Source organism: Antechinus flavipes, chromosome 3 (genome assembly GCF_016432865.1).
Source record: "Antechinus flavipes isolate AdamAnt ecotype Samford, QLD, Australia chromosome 3, AdamAnt_v2, whole genome shotgun sequence".
In the NCBI taxonomy this organism is placed as follows: domain Eukaryota; kingdom Metazoa; phylum Chordata; class Mammalia; order Dasyuromorphia; family Dasyuridae; genus Antechinus; species Antechinus flavipes.
The window spans coordinates 522785019-522806976 of record NC_067400.1 but is presented as its reverse complement, the minus strand read 5'-3'; the positions used below and the strand labels follow the sequence as shown (position 1 = coordinate 522806976).

The 21958-nt window shown below is 41.8% G+C and overlaps 1 protein-coding gene across 1 annotated transcript in view; it reads right to left on the bottom strand.

Annotated features, from left to right (window-relative positions):
- The window catches only part of ARAP1 (ArfGAP with RhoGAP domain, ankyrin repeat and PH domain 1), a 116151-nt gene extending 94730 nt beyond the window's left edge, over nt 1–21421 (bottom strand). The window contains exon 1 of the mRNA XM_051987176.1: nt 21341–21421. The gene's annotated coding sequence lies outside the window, so the exon portion shown is untranslated. The remainder of the gene's footprint in view (nt 1–21340) is intronic.
- Between the last annotated feature and the right edge of the window lie 537 nt (nt 21422–21958).

Genomic DNA, 21958 nt, shown 5'->3' with positions numbered 1-21958 from the left:
AATTAGATAGGTTAACTGTTTGGGGAAGAGAGTTTGCTTGTATTTTTTACAGAAGGAGAAGGAATCAGATGGGTGCCAATGAGCTGTATTCACCTTGTCCATCGCAGAGAGATGAAGCAGATCCTTGAAACGAAGGAGAAGACCCAAGAAATATCAAGTAGTTCTGTTGCTGATTGTGCTCACCATTGAAAGAGCGTGGCAGTTATGGCGTTTGACTCATGGACATAGAAAATTGTTGGACTTCAAAACCCTCAGGAATCATTGGATTCTCTGAGACATGATAAGATTGTTGTAGGACTTGAAAACCCTCAGGAATCATTGGATTCTCTGAGACATAAGATTGTTGTAGAACTTGAAAACCCTCAGGAATCATTGGATTCTCTGAGACATAAGATTGTTGTAGAACTTGAAAACCCTCAGGAATCATTGGATTCTTTGAGATATAATACTTGAAAGCCCTCAGGAATTATTGGATTTTCTGAGAAATGATAAGATTGTTACAGGACTTCAAAATCTGCTGGAATCATTGGCTTCCCTACCACATAAAAAGACTTCTGCAGGACTTCAAAAACTTGGGGGGAATCATTGGATTCCCTGATATGTGAAGCAATGGACAATAGATTGGTTTTGGACTATCTCTTGGCTGCTAAAGAAGATGTATGTGTGACTGCTGTTTACATACTCTCCTTCTAGGACTTCTGGCAATCTTTTACAACACCATGTTGATTTATATTGTTTGTTATACCTTTACTTGTGTGTACAATTCATGTTTGTTACACCACATCAAGCCTGCACTGACTGTGGGGAGGGTCATCACTAATAGCCTCTGCGTTATTGCTATGTGCTTGTGTAATACCTCCCATGCTGATGGGTTTGTGCATAATAAGACCCTTCAGCCAAGAAACCCTATAGCAACCCCCACTTCCCTTTGGTGCTTTCACCTCCCTTCCTAAGAAGTCAGGGAGGGTGTGATCACCTACCCTTGGGGGGGTCTGACCTCCCTGAGGAGTCAGGGATGGCATGACTACCTGTGTTCTAAAATAAAAGAAAGCAGGAGATGTAATGGGCTAAGGCTCGACTTGATGCACTGAGGTCCCAAGCACATGAGGCTAAATAGTAATTGGACTATACTCTATTAATATATATGCTTGGAGAAAGAATGCTCCCCCCCCACTCTTTGTGCAAGTCCTGATGTGTTGTATAGGAAATGACGATTTTGGTGGGTGGAGGCAGGGGAGTGGAAAAGGAAGCAGAAAAAGACTGCTGGCTGGTTTCTTGACACAGCTGCTCGCATTGCTATCGTGAACCCCCTTTACCTCCGATCCCCCTTCACCTCTGCTGGCTGGCTTCCTATCACAGCTGCCCATATTGCTATCGCAATTCCCCCTCACCTCAAAAAGAATAAAAATTGAAGATTTTTCCCTTAACCTAAATTCCTGACTCCGGCTGATTTTAAATACACAGTAATCATAGATCATTATTTAGGTTTTGATGGCTGAGAGTGAGCATAAATAGCAATTGTTTTGTCCTGGCCAGAATCCCAGAACTACCAGTTTGAAGGCAAACCTGGAGATTTTTTACTTCATTTTTTACCTAGTCTTAAATCACTGCATGGATGTTGGCTCATACAACTTAAGACCTGGGGAAAACCTCAGCTTAGACCATGACTTCCCGGTGCATCCAGAGTCATCTTCAATTCTCCTGACCTACATCTTGCCACTGGACTCAGATGACAGTCTGAAGTCTGAAAAAGACTTCTGAAGAAGAATGAAGCTGATGACTTTGCACAGCTCTACCTTACTTACAAGCCAATTCACTTGCAAGTCAAGACATTACTCTTCTGATGTCACTGGTCCTCTCTGAGAATGAAGGAAAAACAACGAAGGGAGCTTAGGGTTCCGAGAAGCTAACGAGACGAGAAAGAACATCCCAAACATGGGAAACAGCCCGAGCAAAGGTACAGAGGTGGGAAATGGAATCACTAGGAAACAGAACAGCAAGTAAGCTAGCCTAACTGCAGTACAGCCAATATATGCATCAGGGAGTGATATGTAGTCACCCAGAAAAGAGAAGTTAGAGCCAGATTGTGAATAGTTTTAAGTACCAAACAAAAAAGTTTGTACTTTACCCCAAAGGCAATAGGAAGCCAATGATGTTTCCTGAGCAGGGAAGTAAAATGATTATATCTGTGCTTTAGGAATAACAATTTGACAATTCTGGAGAATGAAAAGAAAGCTGAGATGCATGGGGACCTATTACAATCATGCAGATGAAAGGAAAGAAGAGTCTGTACTAAGGTAAATGTGGTTTGAAAAGAGAGAAGGGGATGGATGCAAGGGATAGTGAGGATGCAAGACTGAAAACATTTGACAGTTGATTAGCTATAGAATTTGAGGAAAAATATAAAGTTAAGAGTATGTTCTAGGTGGTGAAGCTGGATTATGATGAAACCAAAACAAACTCCCAAAGAGTATATGACTTGGACCTAAAGTAGATTTACATAAACATTTGTCAGAACTATGGAGAGGGAAAGAGTCTGGGACCAAATAAGACATGATAGCTGAACCCCTAGGAGCTAATGAGACCCCACAGAGAGTAGAGTAGGAATCCTTAACCTTTTATTGAATCTTTGGGCAATGAGATCTATGGACCCTTTCTCAAAATAATACTTTAAAATGCATAAAATAAAATAAAAAAGATGACAAAGGAAACCAATCTTATTGAAATACAGTCACCACAAACAATTTTGATTTCCCGACCCCAGGTTAAGAATTCTGGTACAGAGAGAGGAGAGGAAAGAGCTCAGAAAAAACCTCTGAAGGCAACATGTGGATAGTGAGCTTGTAAAGGAGGAAAAGAGTTAGTCTAAGAGACAGGAGAAGAACCAGGAGACTTCTGTGTCAGGAAAACCTAGGGATGAAAAAATACCAAGGAGGAAAGGGTCAAGAAGAATGAAGTTTGAGGGAAAAGACCATTCATTAGATTTAGGGGGAAGAGGATGAGGAAGAGAAGAAAAGGGGGAAAGAGAAAGAGAGATATAGAGATAGAGACAGAGAGACAGAGAAAAGACAAGAGGCAGAGGCAGAGACAGAGAGGAAGAGAGGGGCAGAAAGAGAGAAAAAGAAAGAGATAAGAGAAAAACAGAAAGAGACAGAGAGAGACAGAAACAGAGACAGAGGGAGAGAGAGGGAGGCCTAGAGAGACAGACAGAAAGAGACACAGAGACAGAAAGATAGAAAAAGAGAGAGACACAGAGAGAGAATGATCAGAGCTGGAAGGTGGAAAAGAACAGTTTTAGTCAAATGGTAGGGACAAACACCAGATTGCAAAGGGTTGAGAAAGTGAGTGGGAGATGAGAAAGTGGAGTCAACAAGTATATACAGCATTTTTTTCTAGGAGTCTGGCTGTGAAAGGGAGGAGAGATACAAGATGAAAGCTTGAAGTGATGGTAGGATCCAAAGAAGAGTTAGTTGGTTGGTTTGTTTGTTTTTAAAGGATAGAGGAGTTCTGAGCGTATTGGTAGGCATCAGATAAGGAGCTAATAAACCTAGATAAGAAGAAACTGAAAATTATAGAGGAAGAAGAAATGATGGGAGAGGGAGGGATCAAGGGCTGTCATTAGCAAGAAGAACCATCCTCTGAGCCAAGGAGGAGAGAGAGAGGGATGATGGTGCTTTAAAAGTGTACCATTGGAAAGGAGAGCTGTCAATGAGCCACCTTTCTTTCAGGGAAATGTCAAATGAAGTCCTCTGCTGAGGGAAGAGGACTAGGGAGCTGTGGGAGACTTGAGAAAAGAAATGAGAGACATTGGAAGGAAGACAATGATATGTGAATCAAGGTAGAGCAAAAGCTCCTCATCAGTACAGGGGAGGATCAGAGAAGTGTTTGGTTAATGGGTATAATGCAGGAACTGGACTGGATCCTCTTGAGAGATCCAACCTCTTTGGCTGAGGATCACAAATCAAGTCAACAAGTATTTATTAAGCACCTGCTCTGTGCAAGGGACTACAATAATTGCTGAAAATACTAAAAAGGGCAAAAGCAAAATGCCTGCCTTAAAAGTGTTCCCAATCTAACAGCAGAGACAACATGCAAACTATATACAAGAAATGGAGCAGAAATATCCAAAGCGATCCCAGAAAGAAGGGTCTATAGAGTATGACGGGAGTGGGGAAGACTGGCAGAGAGAAGACTTGAGCTGTGACTAGAAGGAAGCCAGGAAAGCCAGGAGACAGAGATGATGGAGAGTATTTCTGGTGAGGGAGACAGCCAGAGAAAATGCGTAGAGTTGAGAGATAGAGTTCTTGTTCCAAGAACAGCAAGGAGGCCAGTGTCACTGGATTTTAGAATATGTGGAGGGAGATAAGGTATGGGGGGAAAAACAAACTAAAAAGGTAGAAGATCAAGTTCTAAAGGTTTAAAAACCAGAGAATTTTATAGTTGATCTTGAGTTGATTTTGGAGGAAGTCAATGACTTTAGCTAAGCATTTAGTGAATGTTGTGGTTGAGTCTTTAAGTTGTGTCCGACTCTTCATAACCCCATTTGAGGTTTTCTTGGCAAAGATACTGGAGTGGTTTGCCCTCCAGCTCATTTTACAGATGAGGAAACTGAGGCAAACAGGATGAAATAACTTGTCCAGGGTCACACAGCTAAAGTCTGATGTTGGATTTGAATTCAGGAAGATGAGGCTTTCTGACTCCAAGCCCAGAACTCCATGTACTATGGCAGCCCCAAGCTGCCTTATAGTTTAGTGAATTGGGGTATGGTGGGATGGGTAATATAGTTGAGCCTGAATTTTAGAAAGATCTCTTTGACAGTTGAGTCGGGAATGGACCAAACTGGAGAAAGACTCATAGCAAGCAGACTCATCAGCAGGTTATTGCAATAGTTCAGCATGAGGTGATAAGGGCTTGTCCCAGGCTGATGGCACTATTACAGCAGAAAAAGTGGCTTGTACAACTGAAGCTGAAAAGGAAGAATCAGCAAGAGAGAGGACGATGGAGGCCTAATGCAGATCACAACATAGCATTTTCACCCTTTTTTGTTGTTCTTTGCTTACTTGTTTTTTTCTTTCTCATTTTTTCTTCCTTCATCTGATTTTTCTTGTGCAGCATGATAAATATGGAAATATATTTAGAAGAAATGCACACGGTAAACCTATATTGGATTACTTATTGTCTAGAGAAAGGAGGAAAGAAAGAAGAGAGAAAAATTTGGAACATGAGGTTTTGCAAAGGTGAATATTGAAAACAATCTTTGTTTGTATTCTGAAAAATAAAAAGCTATTATAAAAATAAAAGAAAGAATCAGCAAGACTTGGCAACAGATTTGGCTATGGGCAAAGGAAGGATAATGCCTAGATTGTGAGTCTAGGTAAATGGGAGGATGGCAGTGCCCTCAACAATAATACGGAAGTCAGGAATAGAGGAAGATTTGGAGGAGGGGAATTAATGAGTTCAAATTTATACATGTTAAATTTTAAATGTCCATGGGACAAGCAGTTAGAGATGTCCAACAGGCAGTTGGAGATTCAAGACCAAAAGTCAGAAGAAAGATTAGAGCTAGAAAATTCATTGAGAATCATCTGCATGGGAGCTGATGAACCCAGTGAAACATTACAGTAGGAAGAGAAAAAAGAATTCAGAGCAGAGCCTTGGAGGATACCATGATTAGCAAATGGAGCTTAGACGCAAATTCAGCAAAAGGGTATTGAAAAGGAATAGTCAGAAATGCTAGATGGCATAGTAATAGAGTACTGGTCCTGAATCCAGGAGGACCTACCTTCACTTCTTATCTGTGGGACCCTGAGAAAATCACTTAACCCCAATTGCCTCTGCAAGAAAATAGAAAGAAAAAAGAAAAGGAATAAATAGTCAGAGAGGTGGGAAGAAAAAGAAATAGTAATCTAAAAAGAAGAGAGTACCAAGAAAGGCTGAAGAGAAGAGGACTGAGAAAAGACCATTGGCTTTGGAAACCAAGAAATCATTAGTAACCTCGAAGAAAAGAAGCCAAATGGCGAGGTCAGAAGCCAGACTGCATTTAGGAAGAGGGTAAGAGGAAAGGAAGTGGAGGAGTACAGGGAAATGAGACATAGGACTATAGTTATTGAAGATGGACAGTGAGGAGCTTCTGAGAGTGGAGGAAACATAGACGTGTTTGTAGATGACTGGGAAGCAGTCAGCAGAGAGGGGCAGACTGAAGAGAGATTGAGGATGATGGAGGTGGGCAAGATGGGATGGAATGACTTGTGCATGTAGAAGCATTTCCCTTGACAAGGAGAAAGGTCAACTCTTCATGTGAGTCAAGGTGAAAGGGGAGGCAGTATGAGAATACAAGAGATGTAACTTGAGGAGGAGGGGAGGAGAGCTCTCAGCAAATGGCCTCAATTTTTTTCAGGCAAGGTTCTCAGCCAAGACCCCCAATACCCTAAGGATCTGGGTTAAAAGGCAGACAACCTGAGAATCTTAAAGACTTCAGAGATTACCAGCATCACTACAAAAAAAGAAGTCAAGACCTCACAAGACCCCAGTGGTCAGTGGTGGAGTAGAGACTATGATACCAGGCCTAAGATCCCTCATACCACCTAACTCTTGGCCCTGTTCCAGAATGGAGATAATGAGGGGACCTGGTCTGGGATGTTCCCCACCCCCAAACCCAAACTAAGAACATTAGCCACAACTGCTCCAATTTCCCCTCCTCCCTCAATGCTCTCTGCCAATGCTAGAGACCCTGGGGATGACAAAAGTGGGTTTTCAGGCCAATGACTGGAACAGATGATGGTGCATTATGGGGGCCCTTGTCCCTGATGAAAGGGGCCCTAGGTTTTTGAATCAGAGAAATGAAGGTCCAGATTCAACTTGGCTGCTTATGTGTCCTTGAATCACATGTGACCTTCTCCAAGCCTTGGTCTCCTACTCCTCAAAATATTTCTACCACCTAATTTAGGGAGCTAATTAAAGATAAAATAAAATCTTTGAAGCATTCTATAAACCTCAAAGTGGGACTTTGTTGGCTCTTGTTCCTATTAATGACTCAGATTATTGATATGGAAATGGGAGCTGTTATTATTATTATTTCTCTCTTCTTTTCTATTATACACATGATCTAACATGAAGGACTCCCTCCAACCTTATCTTTCTTCATCTCTCACTTGAGAGGTCCTGGGAGCTGATGGGAGCTACATCTGACAGAAGGCAAACTTCCTTATTTTGTATTCCTATTGCAAAGCATGAAAGAAGCATTTAATAAAAGCTTATTGGCTGGTCAATCTTCCAAGATAAATATGCCCCCAAAACTCCAGGTTCACTCCCCATGGAGCTATCAATCAGCTAAGTTTCTGATCCTGACAGAAAGAACTCGGGTTTATCCCCAGCCTGAGCCCAGAGTCTGGGCTCTTTACTCTTCATCCTTCCTTTTCCCAGGCTTTCAGATCACCATCCCCAAGGAAGCAGGGAGAGGAGATAAAATTCACAAAAAAATATATTGTCAGAGTGAAAGAAAACACAGACCATCAAAACCAGAAGGGACCCCAGAACATAAAATGTGAGAACTATACATCACTCAAAATCCAACAAGCAATGAGTAAGCACCTACTATATGTCAGGTACTGTACTTAGTGCTAGGGAAGCCAGTTCTTGTTCTCATAGAGCTTATATTCTATCAAATAATGAATGCCAGACCTGGAAAGAACATCAGAAATCATTCAGTTCACCATCTTCATTGCAAAGATGAGAAATAGGAAAGGGACTTGATTAAGGTCACACAGCATCTCAGGTATCAGGGACTGGGAACTTATTCCAAGCCCTTTGTTCACTCAGCTCCACCTATGTTGCCTCCCTTCCAGTCACAAAGACCTACTACTTTTGTTGTCACTTTCATCATCATCATCACTAGCATTAATATAACACTTTACAACTATTAATTCACTGGATCCTCACAATGACTGTATGAGTAAATTGAAGCCGAGGATTACATGATTTACCTTGGGTCACAGGGCTATTAAGTGTCTCAGTCAGGATGTGAACTCAGGCTTACCTAATTCAAGGTCCAAAATATTATCGACTGTATCACTTAGTTGTACCAATATCACAATCAATTAATCAACAGGCATTTAAGTACCTACAATGTTCTAGGCACTGGAGATATCAAGACAAAAAAAAAATGGAACAATACCTTTCTTTCAGGTATTTACACTCTATGTACGTGTCCATCTATAAGCATATATAAATAAACATAAGGCATTAGGACCCGGGGAACCAAAAAAAATGTTCTACCAAAGGTGGCAAGCATAGGAATTAATCGCCTGCACCACTTAGCCATACCAATATCACAATCAATCAATCAACAGGCATTTAAGTACCTACAATGTGCTAGACACTGGAGATATCAAGACAAAAAAAATGGAACAATGACTTCCCTTCAGGTACTTACACTCTATTTACCACATGTCTGTCTATAAGCATATATAATATCAAATAAACACAAGGCATTAGGACCCGGGGAACCAGAAAAGATGTCCTACCAAAGGTGGCAAGCATAGGAACTAAATGTTGAAGCCAGGAGGCAGAGGCAAGAAGAGGATTCCAGGCATAGGGACAACATGGGAAACAAAAACATTTCAGTTCAGTGTTTGCAGCACAGAGATTGAACCAATAGGAAAATAACACCTATAAATCAGTATGATAATGATGATGGTGGTGATGGTAATAACAACATTTATATATCATTTTAAGGTTTGCAAGGAATTTTACAGATAGTATTTCATTTGATCCTTACAACACTGTGAAATAAATACTATAATTATTCCCATTTTGCAAATGAGGAATCTGAGAGAAACAGAAATTAAGTGTCTCTACAAAACTGTCTCTACAAGCTAAACCACAGAATGGGGCATGGAAGTGAAAGATAGAAGTCATTCTAGGATATGGATTTCAAACTTCTGCCAGTGAAAAAGCAAAGGTCAGATGCATTGGTAACTGCTCAAGGTTCTAGACAGCAAGGATATTTCAATTGTGTTATTAATGAATGAATAAATGAATGAATGAAAATGCATTGATGAAGCACACACCATTTGCCAAATATGCTAAGTTCAGCAAACTTATTTACTTACAAACAAGAAAGACATTCCCTGACCTCAAGGAGCTTATATTCTAACAATGTTTTATATTAACACCTTTTGGGTGGTCAAGATAAAAATAAGAGATGGTATAGTACAAAGAGCACTGTCTTTGGATTTGGAGAACCTAGGTTCAAATGCTGCCTTTACCTCTTGATGCCTGTATGATCTTGAACAAATTAACTTCTCTAGTCCTTAATTTTCTCAACTATAAAATGAGGAAGTTTGACTAAGGTTCTTTCTGATACTATGATCCAAAGGGACCTCTGTCTCTGGTGCAATGTTTGTTGAGAAAACAAAACAAATTCTGATGGCACATTTTAGGTGCTTTTATCTTAACTAGTTTTATTTTTAGATGCTTGACTGGGCCAGGCTTATTGGGATAGGGGTGGGTGGGCTAGCTGTACTTGGATTTAGAAGAGTAGGGCTCAACCTTGAGCAAGTGACTTAACACGGCTGGGTCTCAATTTTCTCTTTGTAAAATAGGAAGAAGAATTCTGTGGACAGAATTAGACTCACACTATATTCACTTCTTTTTTCTGTTTTTTTTTTTTTAATCTCTCCCATGGTTTTTCCCTTTTGCTCTGATTTTTCTCTCCCAACATAGTTCATAAAGCAATGTGTGTTTTTAAAAAATAATAAATAAATAAATTAGGAGAGGAAAATAAATAAATTAAAATTAGACAATCTCTGAGGTCCTTTCCAGTCCTAAATCCCAAATGCCTACACTAGCCAACCCAAAAGTCAGAAGGATAGCTTTCCCTGGAGGTCTGGATAAAAAAAGATTTCTGGGAGTTGAGAGATCTTAGTAGGGAGCAGCTCCCCAAGATGAACCATATAGGGCAGAAGATAGAGGGGGTAAGAGACAACTTCGGAAAAAGAAGTATTCAAGAGTTAATTATGGCCTACTGTGCATACCCTCTGATCCAGCAGTGGCTCTATTGGATCTGTATCCCAAAGAAATCATAAAAGAGGGGAAAAGACCCACATGTGTAAAAATGTTTGTAGCAACCCTTCTTGTAATGATAAGAAAATGGAAATTGAGTGGATGCCCTTCAATTGAGAAATGGCTGAATAAGTTATGGTATATGAATGTAATGGAATATGATTGTTGTATAAGAAATGATCAACAGACTGATTTCAGAAAAGTCTGGAAAAACTTACATGAACTCGTGCTGAGTGAAAATTAACCAAGAGGACTTGTACACAGCAACAAGATTAGGTGATGATCAGCTGTGATGGACTTCACTCTTTTCAATAATGAGATTATTCAAGACAATTCCAATAGACTTGTGATGGAAAATGCCATCCACATTCGGAGAGAGAAGTATGGAGAGTGAATGTAGATCAAAATATAGTATTTTCACTTTTTTGTTGTTGTTTGCTTGTTTTTTTTTCCCTTTCTCAAATTTTTCTCCCTTTTGATCTGATTTTTCTTGCACAACATAATGAATATGGAAATATGTTTAGAAGAATTACACATGTTTAACCTCTATTGGGTTGTTTGCTGTCTAGGAGAGAAGGAAGAGAGAGAAAAAGGAAGAAAAATGTGTAACACAAAGTTTTGCGAAGGTGAATGTTGAAAATTATTTTTACACATATTTGGAAAAATAAAATACTATTAGAATATATTTTTTTAAAATGTTAATTACATATCTATATCAGATTGCTTGCTGTCTTGGGAAGGGGGGAGGGAAAGGACAGAGGGAGAAAAACTTGGAGCTCAAAATTTTAGAAAAATGAATGTTGAAAAAAGTTAATTACACAAATCCATGGGCTCACCACTCCTTCCCTGGGGTCTCCTGGACGATTTCCTAGGCTCAACTAGTGTTTGTCCTACCTGCTATTCTGCAAACCTGGCACTTCATAATTTACTTCCATGGCTTGGCATGAGTCATGTTCCAAACCAAGAATGCATTCCCTCAAAGGGACCCACATGTGCAAAAAATGTTTGTGCCAGCACTTTTTGTAGTGTCAACAAACTGGAAACCAAGTGGATGCCCATCAGTTGCAGAAAGGCTAAATAAGTTTTATATATATGAATGTTATGGAATATTATTGTTCTATAAGAAATGACCAACAGGATGAATACAGAGAGGCTTGGAGAGACTTACATGAACTGATGCTGAGTGAAATGAGCAGAACCAGATCATTCATTGTACATGGTGACAGCAAAATTATACAATGATCAATTCTTTTGGACATGGCTCTTTTCCACAATGAATGATTCAAGCCAATTCCAATGGTTTTGTGATGAAGAAAGACATCTACACCCAGAGAGAGGACTGTGAGAACTGAGTATGGATCACAATATAGTATTTTCACTCTTTTGCTGTTTGCTTGCATTTTGTTTTCTTTCTCATATTTTTCCCTTTTTGATCTGATTTTTCTTGTGCAGCATAATTGTGGAAATATGTATAGAGGAACTGCACATGTTTAACATATATTGGATTACTTGTCATTTAGGGAGGGAATGGGGGAAGGGAGAGAAAAAAATTTGGAACACAAAGTTTTGTAAGGGTAAATGTTGAAAATTATTTATATATATATATATATATATATATATGTTTTGAGAATAAAAAGCTTTAATTTAAAAAAAAAAAAAAGAATGCACTCCCTCCTCAATACTGACTTAGAATTCTTAGCTTCCTTCAAAGCATTCTGGCTATAAGAAGCCTTCCTTGAATCCCCTCTGCCACAGTTATTAATGTTCTCTCCCATGGTTCTTACTCTCTCTCTTTTAATTTTTTTATTTACTTATCTCTGTATATGTTGCATCCTTAAGAGGAATATCTATTCCTTCAGTACACAATCATTTGGTTTGGGCCATTATAACCCTAGCAGCATGTCCAAGGCCTTGCTCTTAGCAGGTACCACATAAAAGTTTGCTGAAGTGTGCTCTAACATTCAGTATTCTCAGATTTCTTCCTGCTTTAACAGTCTATACACTACACAAAGGTAGAGCTCAAAGCAGGGGATAAAAAGCAGACCTGGAAGGGGTGGATCTTTCCTTCTTCTCTAGAGGTCCTTCTGTCCAGGAAATCTGCTCTCACCTATAAGATTCAGTCAATGTTCCCTCCCCCAGAGAAATGATTTCAACCTCTCTCTCTCTCTCCACCCACAATCTCACCAATCTTGTCCAACTAGTTTTCATCCACATACCCCACCCCCTCAGGTTGGGGGAGCGGGGCTGATGTTGGGAGAGGCCCTTAAGCCAGAACTTTGGATCACAGCCTAAAAGACTGAAAGGGGCTAAAAAGACCAGTTAAAACAACACATTTATTTTACAGATGGAGAAGCTAAGGACCAGAGCAAAAGGGAAGTAGACGAAGCTTGATAAGGCAGTGGCAGAACTGACTGAGTCTGCCTGTCTCCCTTCAGAGGTCCAGGACCAAGACCCAGGAGGCAAACAGTTTTAATGGAGGGAGCTAAACTCAGCAATTTCAGTTTTCTATAGGAATTTACTATCTTCACATGCTTTCCTAGCCATGGTTTTGTGAGATAAGTAGGCAGTGCAAAAATTATTATTTCCTATGAACTATATGAACTGATGCAGAAGGTAAGAAATAGAATGAAGAAAAGAATATATATAATGACTATACCAATGCAAATGGAAGGAATAATGGGGGAAAAAACAAAGAAATTGAATGTTAGTCAGTTGTAATAACAGCCTTCATCTTAGAGAAGAGCTAAGAAAATGGACCTTCCTTGCATCTCTGCAGCAGAGCTTGGGAATTATGGGTGTAGAACATAGCAGATACTATCATATTCAGTTGATATTTTTGATTAATTTTACTGAACTGCTTTTTTTCCCTTTCCTTTTTTTGTTCTTTGTTACAAGAAATATCTGGCTAAGTAAAGGTATAGTGAGGGATATATTCAGAGATGAAGATAAACTGAAACAAAATATCAGCAACAATTAAACATTTAAAAATAAATAATAAATAAAATGACCCATGATAAAGACATAGGAGAAAAAAATAACTATTATTTCCATTTTCCACATTAGGAAATTAGAACCAAAAGAGGTAAAATTGAATAAAATATAATAAATATTAAATGCACACTGTGTGCTGTGCTCTGTATTGGGCATCAGGGCTAAGAGAAGACTTGGAGCCTTGCTTTAAGGAGACCACGTTGGCAGCTGAATGGAGGATGGGCTGCAGTGATGAGAGACTAGAGTTAGAAAAACCAACAAGCAGGCTGTTGCAACAGCCCAGGCACAAAGTAGAGAAGACCCTGTACCAGAGGAGTGGTTATATGAGTAGAGAAGTAGTGTTATCACTCAAAGTTTAAAGAAGGGAGGAAGTGAAGATGGGAAAACTATTAATTAGAGATCTATCACAATAGTCTTAAAAGATCATAGGACTACAGTTCTAGAACTAGAAAGGACCTCAGAAGCCACTAGCCCAACTCCCCTATTTTACATGAGAAAATTGTGACCTGCCCCAGATCACACAAAGGGTCAGTGTCAGAAGTAGAATTTGAATCCATGTCTTAGACAGAAGCTTTTCCATTATACCACTCTGACATCCTTCTCATGGGACAATAAAGCCCTGGGGATAGTGGGGTAACAATAGAAATAGACTAGTGGGAACATATGTGAAACATGGCACAGGGGCAGAATTATCAAAAATAAAAACAGCTGATTAAATATGAAATGGTGAGGGAAAGAGAAGAATTCAAAATGCCCCCAAAGTTAAAAATAGGAGAAATCTAGGGGTAAAGAGTTGTTTGGGATGTGTTGGGGCTGAGGAGTGAGTGCAATTCTGAAGCACATGAGAGAGCAGTGAAGAATAAGGAGTGTCACAGACCTACAGTCAGGAGAACCAGCAGCTTTTCCAAACTTTTACTTCTATTTGAAATCAAAAAACTAAATATGAACCCCACCTGTAACAATTACTAGCTGTGTAACCAGGAACATGATGTTTGACTATTTCATTGCCTCAGATTCCTCATCTATAAAATCAAGAGGCTGTACTAAAAGGCCTTTATGAACTCTTCTAGCTCTAAATCTATGATATTAAGACCTCTCTCACTTAAGTTCCCACTTCCATCCTTGCGTCTTTCTCAACCAAAGATTTCACCTCCACCTGTTCAAAGAAGGCTCATCCTGATGTGAATCCTTGCATCTCCCCTTCCTCAACACCTCGAGAGCTCACCAGGTCCTCAACCTCGCCACCCCCTCTATTCCATTCTCAAAGGCTTCTCAAAGCCTACCAAGACCAAGCGCTCGGTACATCTTCCAGGACTCTGGTCCATCAATTATCTGCTATCTCTCCCTCCTGTATCTTCAATCTCTCTTTACTGGAAGGCAACATAGTGCAGACATTATAGAGCATTGGTCTGGGAGTCAGGAAGTCCTGGGTTCAAATGCTACCTCAGACATTTACTAGCTAGCCCTTAACAACTTACTGAATCTAAGCCTCAGTTTCCTCATCTGAAAAACAGGATCGTAATAGCACCTGCCTCATAGGTTTGGTGTAAAAATGCAATAAGATAATATATGTAAAATGCTTAACCAGTCTTAAATCACTATATAAATGGGTGGCATTAGTGTAGGAGGAGGTAAGAGGTTCCCAGCTGTGTGACCGTGGGCAAGTAACTTTAACCTATTTGCCTCAGTTTCCTTATCTGTAAAGTGAACTGAAGAAGGAAATGGCAAACCACTCTAGTATCTTTGCCAAGAAAACCCCACAGGTCATGAAGAATTAAACACAATTGAAATAACTGAACAGTTATTAGAATTGGTGTCTTTACTGTACATATTTAGTCTGTGTCAGAATGCTTGCTGTCTTAGGGAGGGAAGAAGGGAAAAAAATCTCAAACACCAAAGTTTCATGAAAAGGAATATTGAAAATTATCTTTACCTGTATTTGGAAAAATAAAATAAACTACTATTGAGATGAAATATTTTTGAAAAAAATACATGTATACTTGGGGGGGGGGGAGTATTGTGAGTTCTAAATTGCTAGGGCTTATCCAGTGAGGAATGGTCAGACAGGTTGGTGGAGCAGAAGGATTGTTCAATTTCAACCTTTCCCCTGTAGACTTTTCACCTTCTTTCAACCCTTCAATCCCATCTCTCTGTGACCTATGTAGCCCAAGCCTCTAGGAAGAAGAGTCTATACTTGCTTCTACTTCCACCACTGTTTCCTTTCTAGTTTCCTACTTTTCCCACTCACTCATTCTGAAATATCTTCCAATCAGATTTTTACCCCAATTCCATTAAAACCAGTCTCTCCAAAGTCACCAAAACTTGGCTCAGCTGCTAAACTGCATTAACAGTCTTTCTTTGGTCATTCCTCCTTGATTTTTCTGCAGTATCTGGCACTCTTAAGAGCCTCCTCTTCCTTGCACCCAAAGATCATCTGGCTCCTGAGACACCAAACTTTCTCCTGGTTCTCTGTAAGCTGCATGAACACTCCTCACTGATGCATCTTTTTCCTCTAACTGCCTCTGAGTGGGTGTCACCAGTGCTGACTTGCTATTCTCTCTTGGTGATCTCATTCACTCCCATGTATTTAATTATCACTGCCATGCAGATAATCCATAAATTCAATCTCTGGCCCCAATCACTCCCACGAGCTCCAGTTCTTCATTTCCAAAAGCCTGAAAGGCGCCCCTCATCTCAAAGGCAACATATATCTAAAACCCAACCCATTATCTTCTCCCACCTCCCAATTTTAATTCTTCCTTTTCCCTGACTCATCCTCCATATCTGATTGCCCAATCTGCTGACTCTCCCTTATTAAATCTCCTTACATTTATTCCCTCCTCTCCACTCACATAGGCATCAGAGTGCCTCCAGTCTCTTTCCTTCTGCCATCTACTATCCATGCACTGCCAAAGTGATCTTCCTAACACAGAGATCTGGCAATAGCACCACCTGCCAATGGCTCTCCACTGAACAAAGTTGTACCTCTTAGTCTGGCACTCAAGGCCTGCAGGTAGATTCCAACCTACCTGTCTACTCCCATTAAAGTAAATCTGTGCTCCAGTCAAATTGGGTTGCACTAGTGTTCCCCATCCTCCTCTTGTCCTCTCATTCCCAAGGTGTTGCTCATCCCAATTCTGGAGACCAATTCATGCCAATAAGAGTTCCTTCCTTCAAAGTTTAGCTTAGATCACACCTCTCTCCAAGAAGTCTTCCCTATCCGGCCTCTAATTTCAGAGAGATTTTTCCTTCACAATGACTACAATAATGTAAGTGGAAAGAACCAAAAAAAAAAAAAAAAAAAAAAAAAAAAACAACAACAACAACAAAACTTGAAACTGGACACTGAGTAATTATATAACCAAGTTTAGCCCAGAAGGGAAAAAAAAAAAAAAAAAAGAAACTTACATCTTCTCCCTCCTTGCAGAGACACTGGTTTCTAAGTTCAAAATATCATATAAACTATCAGACTAGTGTGGTGTGTTTATTAATTTTAGTGGACTACATTTCCCAAACACATATTACAATAGCATACTGAAACTTTAAAAGAAAAATAGAAGAATTTCTGAGCTGCAGGTCCAGAGAGCAGCCCCTCCACGAACATCTATGTTTATTCATTAGTCTTTGTATGATGCTGCAAACACAAAAGGGAATTAATAAATGTTTCTTGCTTTAAATAGAATATATTTGATGTTTTAGGAAGAAAATGACAAAAATTCTGTTTATTTATTAACATAAAATAAAATGTAGTAATATCCTGATTTTTTAAAAAAAGGGATTTCTGCTACTTCACATTTCCCATAGCCCTTTTCATGAATCTCTCTCTCCTTTGCACTGATCTTATTCTCCCTTGTAGTATAGACATCTCTGTACATAAAACATTTTTGTACGTTATACTGTAATCCCCTTTATCTTTTTATCTCTGTAGATGAACAATTAGACACACAGTAGGTATCTAAAGAAATGCTGAAAGAAGTAAATCAACTTTTTCTTGTGCAGCACAATAATCCAATATGTGTGTGTGTGTATGTGTATGTGTATGTGTATGTGTATGTATGTATATATATATATACATACACATACACATACACATACACACACACACACACACATACACACACACACACATATTGGATTTAACATATATTTTAACATGTTTAACATATATTGAATTATTTGCCATCTAAGGGAGGGAATTGGGGAAAAAGGGAAAATTTGGAACACAATATTTTGCAAGGGTCAGTGTTGAAAAACTATCCATACATATGTTTTGAAAATAAAAAGCTTTAATAAAATAAAAGAAAAAAGGAAAAAAAAAAGAATTAAAATCAAGTCTCTATCCTTGGCACATCATCCTGATCCTTGATAGAGGAAGAAAGCTGCTTTTCACACTTCACCCCAATTCCCTATTTTAAGACCTTGAGTGATATGAAGTAGGCTCAGAGAAGCCACATAAGCTACAACTCCTCTCTCTATGATCCCAGACCCAGGCAAGCTGGCCTATACCCTATCACCTGTCCCCATCACTTCCTCAATGGAGGGTGGTGTGAAGCATCCTCTCCAGGCTTTAGGGCTCAGTTTCCCCAGGATACCCAATGGAACTACCACAGTAGGGATAAACCCACGGGCTCCCAGACTGTCTCTGACATTCAAGGGGTTCCAGTGAAGCCAGGTTAAGATGCTTCAGCTGGAACAATTCCAGGGGGATCCTCAGACAGGGAACTCAGGAAAATATAAATAGCACCATGATCCATTTAAGAAGTGTTATTGTTAAAAATGGTCCCTTAAGAAAAAATAGGATTGCAGCTTTTGTGTCCATCTGTCTCAGAAATGAGATGAGATCTTTGCTCAAAGAGAGGAAACCAGCAGAATAGCTTCTGAACCTCACCCCATCTATGCCCAAAGGAGGGTCCTGGAACCCCTAAGGGCACAATTTTACAGAGGCAAAAACTCATAGCTTCCCATCCCACCCAAAAAAAAAGACCAGTAAAGCAGACTGAGGCTCTAGAAGGCAGGGCCCTCAAAGAGTTAGAGTTATTCTGCCTGGCAGAACAAAAGGAAGAAGTTACAAAAAGGCAAAGTGAAACTTGATAGAGAGAAAACATTGTAACAATGACTATTATCACAAAGATGAAGCTTGATAGAGAGAAAACATTGTAACAATGACTATTATCACAAAGATGAGTGGGCGGTCCTGGAAAGTGATGAGCTGCCCATCAAGTCTAGTTGGCCATTTGCTGTTGACACCACGTAGGGAGGGTCCCTGCTCTGAGGCAGGTCAGATGAGATGCCCTGAATTTCTGGGAGATCTTCTAGTCTAATCCAACCCCCTCATCATTTCACAGAGGAGATTGGGCAACCCTTCCCCCGCAGAAAGACTGGGGCAGAACTGGGATGAGCTAGGACCCTGCTTTCCTAGCTTGGACTTGGGATGAACCTCAATTTTCTCACCTGAAAAATAGCAATTTTCTCACTCTTGTACAGAAGAGCCGTAATGAAGGTCTGAATGGAAAGCTTGTCCCTTTTCCTATTCTGCAACAGTCATCAGTAAGTTAATGTACCTTTATTAAATGTTTACTGTTTGCCAAGCACTGTGCTAAAAAATAGGGATTCAAAGAGAGGCAAAAAGAATCCTGCTTTCAAGGAGCTTACCTTCAAAACGGAGAAAACACTCTGTAAATCACTATGTACGGACAAGAGATACACGGGAAGGCCTTAGCATTTTAGGGAACTGGGAAAGGCTTTTCGTGGAGGCTTAGAACTGCTCCGGCATGGCCTTTTCTCATTGCAAACCTAAGAATCTCCAGACCTCTTGACAATGTAAATTCTACTTTCCAAGGCCTCAGAGCCTGGGAGGGGCAGGGTAAGGCCAGCCCATTCAAACCAGAACATCAATGAAGCCAGAGACCATGGCTTCCCTTTAGACCAAGGCCAGAAGGTAATCCTTCCAGAGCCCCAAGGGTTAAGAGGCTTGGGTGAGAAAGGAAGGAGAGTCAGCCCCCTGTGGTGACGGGTGGCTGTATCCTGAGGTCAGCGGCTGGACGGGCCAGGAGCCCAGCTCCCTCTTCCCCCTCCCCCTCTCTAAAGAACAGAAGCCATTTGTTCCCTGGGCCTGGACTGCTTAGAGCTCTGGGTCCCCCCAGGGTCGGAGGGGGGGCCTTTAGCTGAGCTCAGAAACTCCCCCTCCCCTTTAGCCGGCTGGCTTTCTGAGGGCATTCTTTTCTCTAGGGCCCCAAGTCTCCTCAGAGGAACAGAGCTTGGGGTGATCCTTGGGGTCACATCTAGGAAGGGAGCAAGCACGAGTCTCAGCCACTCGTCCCACTATGGTCTAGTCTCCTAGACAACAGCCAGCCAACTGAAGGGGAGTAGGGGGAGAGAGTGTCAGGGCTGGAGAGCTAAGGATGAAGGGGAGGGGGTAGCTAAGGGACCAGGCAGAGAATGGGGAAAAGTTCAGATCCAAATCTTGCCTAACAGGATAGGTCATAACCTCTTCTGAGTCTGTCATCTCTATGCTCCCCTCCAGCCCAAATGCTTCTCTCCCCAAGGATTGGGCAAGAGGTGAAGGAAAGATGAGTATGTTCAGATTAGGTCACAGTATGAGAGAGATCAAATTCACATAGAAAAAAGCAGAACAAGGCTTTGGTTCTAAGGGTTAATGGAACACAAAGAAGGGATAGATCAAAGTTGAAGTGGGAGTTAGGGTGGCTTTCCTGGAGGGGCTGGTACTTAACCTGAATCTGGATGGGGGATGAGAAGCATTCAAACAGAGTAGGAAAAACATCTTGGGCAAAGACGAAGAAGGGGAAAAGGACTTGACCCTTGCAGAAGAGGGTAGCCAGAATGGTCACAGAACATAAAGAGACATCTGGAAGGAAGGATGGGACAGACTTTTTTGGAAGCCTAAAATAGCAATCAAGAAGTCTGGTCTAGATTCTTTCCTGGCCTTCAGAGTCCCTTAGAGAGACTTCCTTATCCCACATAAGAAGCCAGCTGAAAATGACACCTTATTGAGCCCTAAGTCCTGAGTTTGGGGCCCCATCTAGGTTTAACCATAACTTCCCACTTCTATAGCAGCTTAAGGTTGACATGTGTCATTTCTACACTTTCATTACCGCAGCTCTGTGAAGTGGATGGTACAGGAATTTTAACCCCCATTTTACAGATGATGATACTGAGACCCAGAGCCTGAAGAGCGATTTGGCTTAAGTCAAATGCCTAGTAAGGGTCCGAGGCATGACTTTAAGTCAGGTCTCCTGACACAGGACTAGGATCTTTCTCCACAATCACATCGCCTCCTAAAGTTCAGCTTTTCGGGTTATTTGTCTTTTTGCATTTTCTAATCACTCCAAGGTCCTGCCTGGATCAGGTCCCTCCAGTGCCCGGGGTCCAGATCCCCCGTGACCCAATTCTGAACTAAAACTGCCCTAGCCTCCTACCAGCACCAGAAGACTCACCTTTGGCAGAAAAGTGGAGGGCTCTGCTGACCCAAAGGAGGTAGTGACAATACCAAGAAGCACTTCAATCCTGGTGGCTCATTGAGACCCTCGGTGAAGCGCCCTCCCTCTCCACCTAGCTCCTCCCAGATACCTCCCTCCCCAGGGAACTTCCTGGCCTAAACCCCCTCAAATCTGAGCCACTCATTGCTGAAACAGAGCTCGGTGCTCGCTGGCTGGCTGGCTGGCTGACTCAAACTGGCCTGGGAGCCTCCCCCTGAGGAGCTCCCGGCATCCACTCAGGGCTGCTGCTCCCTCCAAGCCAGCCCACAAGGACTTCAGTGTGTTGTGTCTCCCCCTTGCTAGGATGATCTAGGGGCCGCAGATCTCCGAGACACCGAGGGAGCCACAGACCATCACAACTGGAAGGACACTTGAAGATCGGACTTTACAGAACAAAATGATACCCAAAGAGAACTGACTGACCCCAAGCCCCATCTCGAGTTAGAATACAAGTCTAGGTTAGAGAATGAGTGGCCTGTCTCCCATGCAAGGCTCCCTGAGCCCCTTTCTCGCACCCTGGGACGCTACCTCCAGGAAGCCTTTCTGGTCTGGTTGGCTAGGGCCTGCCTCTCTACCTCACTTCTTTGGCTCTCGAACCCCCTCATCGCCCCCACCCCCACCCCCACCCCGCCGCCTCACGGGCTGCTGGCGGGATAAAATGACCAGTGGGAGGGGCAGGCGTGGGTCAAAGGTAACCTCCCAGGATCCTAGGACATCTTGAGACTAGATAAGACTCCTCAGTTTATCAATCGGGAAAATGGGAGAACCAGGGGTCGAGGAGAAGTACTGACCTGGCTACCGCGCAGCGCGGACCCAGGCGTCCGAGCTCTCTCTGCGCCTCCGCGAACTTGCTGCAGCCCCGGCCCCCCGAGCTTCCGCCCGCCCCACGTGACGCCCCCGGGGAGGGGCCGGGGCCGAGGCTGAGCTGGGGGTTGGGGGAGCCGGGCCCGCCTCCTCTGGGTCAGGCTGTCGCTTGCGGAGTCCGTCTGGGCTGTCTTTCTGTTTCTCTGTCTTGTCTCTTCCTCTCCTCGCTGGCTGGCTGGCTCTCCCGTCGGTGAGATGAAGACGTTGCATTGGGCATAGGAATGGGACTTGAGTTCGAATGTATGTAGCCTCTGGTACTTGGTCCTCGTGAGACTTTGGAAGACCATCTTTCTCTCTAAGCCAAAACAAGAGTTGGTCCCTAGGCTCCCTTTCCTGATCTAACTCTGTTTCCGCCTTCCTCAGGGATGTCCCTGATCCGTCCCCAACTCTGAGCAAAATTCTTCTTAGTTTTCATCACCTACCCCTTTCCCATCTTGCCAACCTTCTTACACTTCACCCCAGCACCTCACTCTGCAATCCAGGGACACTGATTCCATCTCCCGCCCCGGGAAATTTCCCTAGCTGTTCCCCATGCTCTTCCTCCC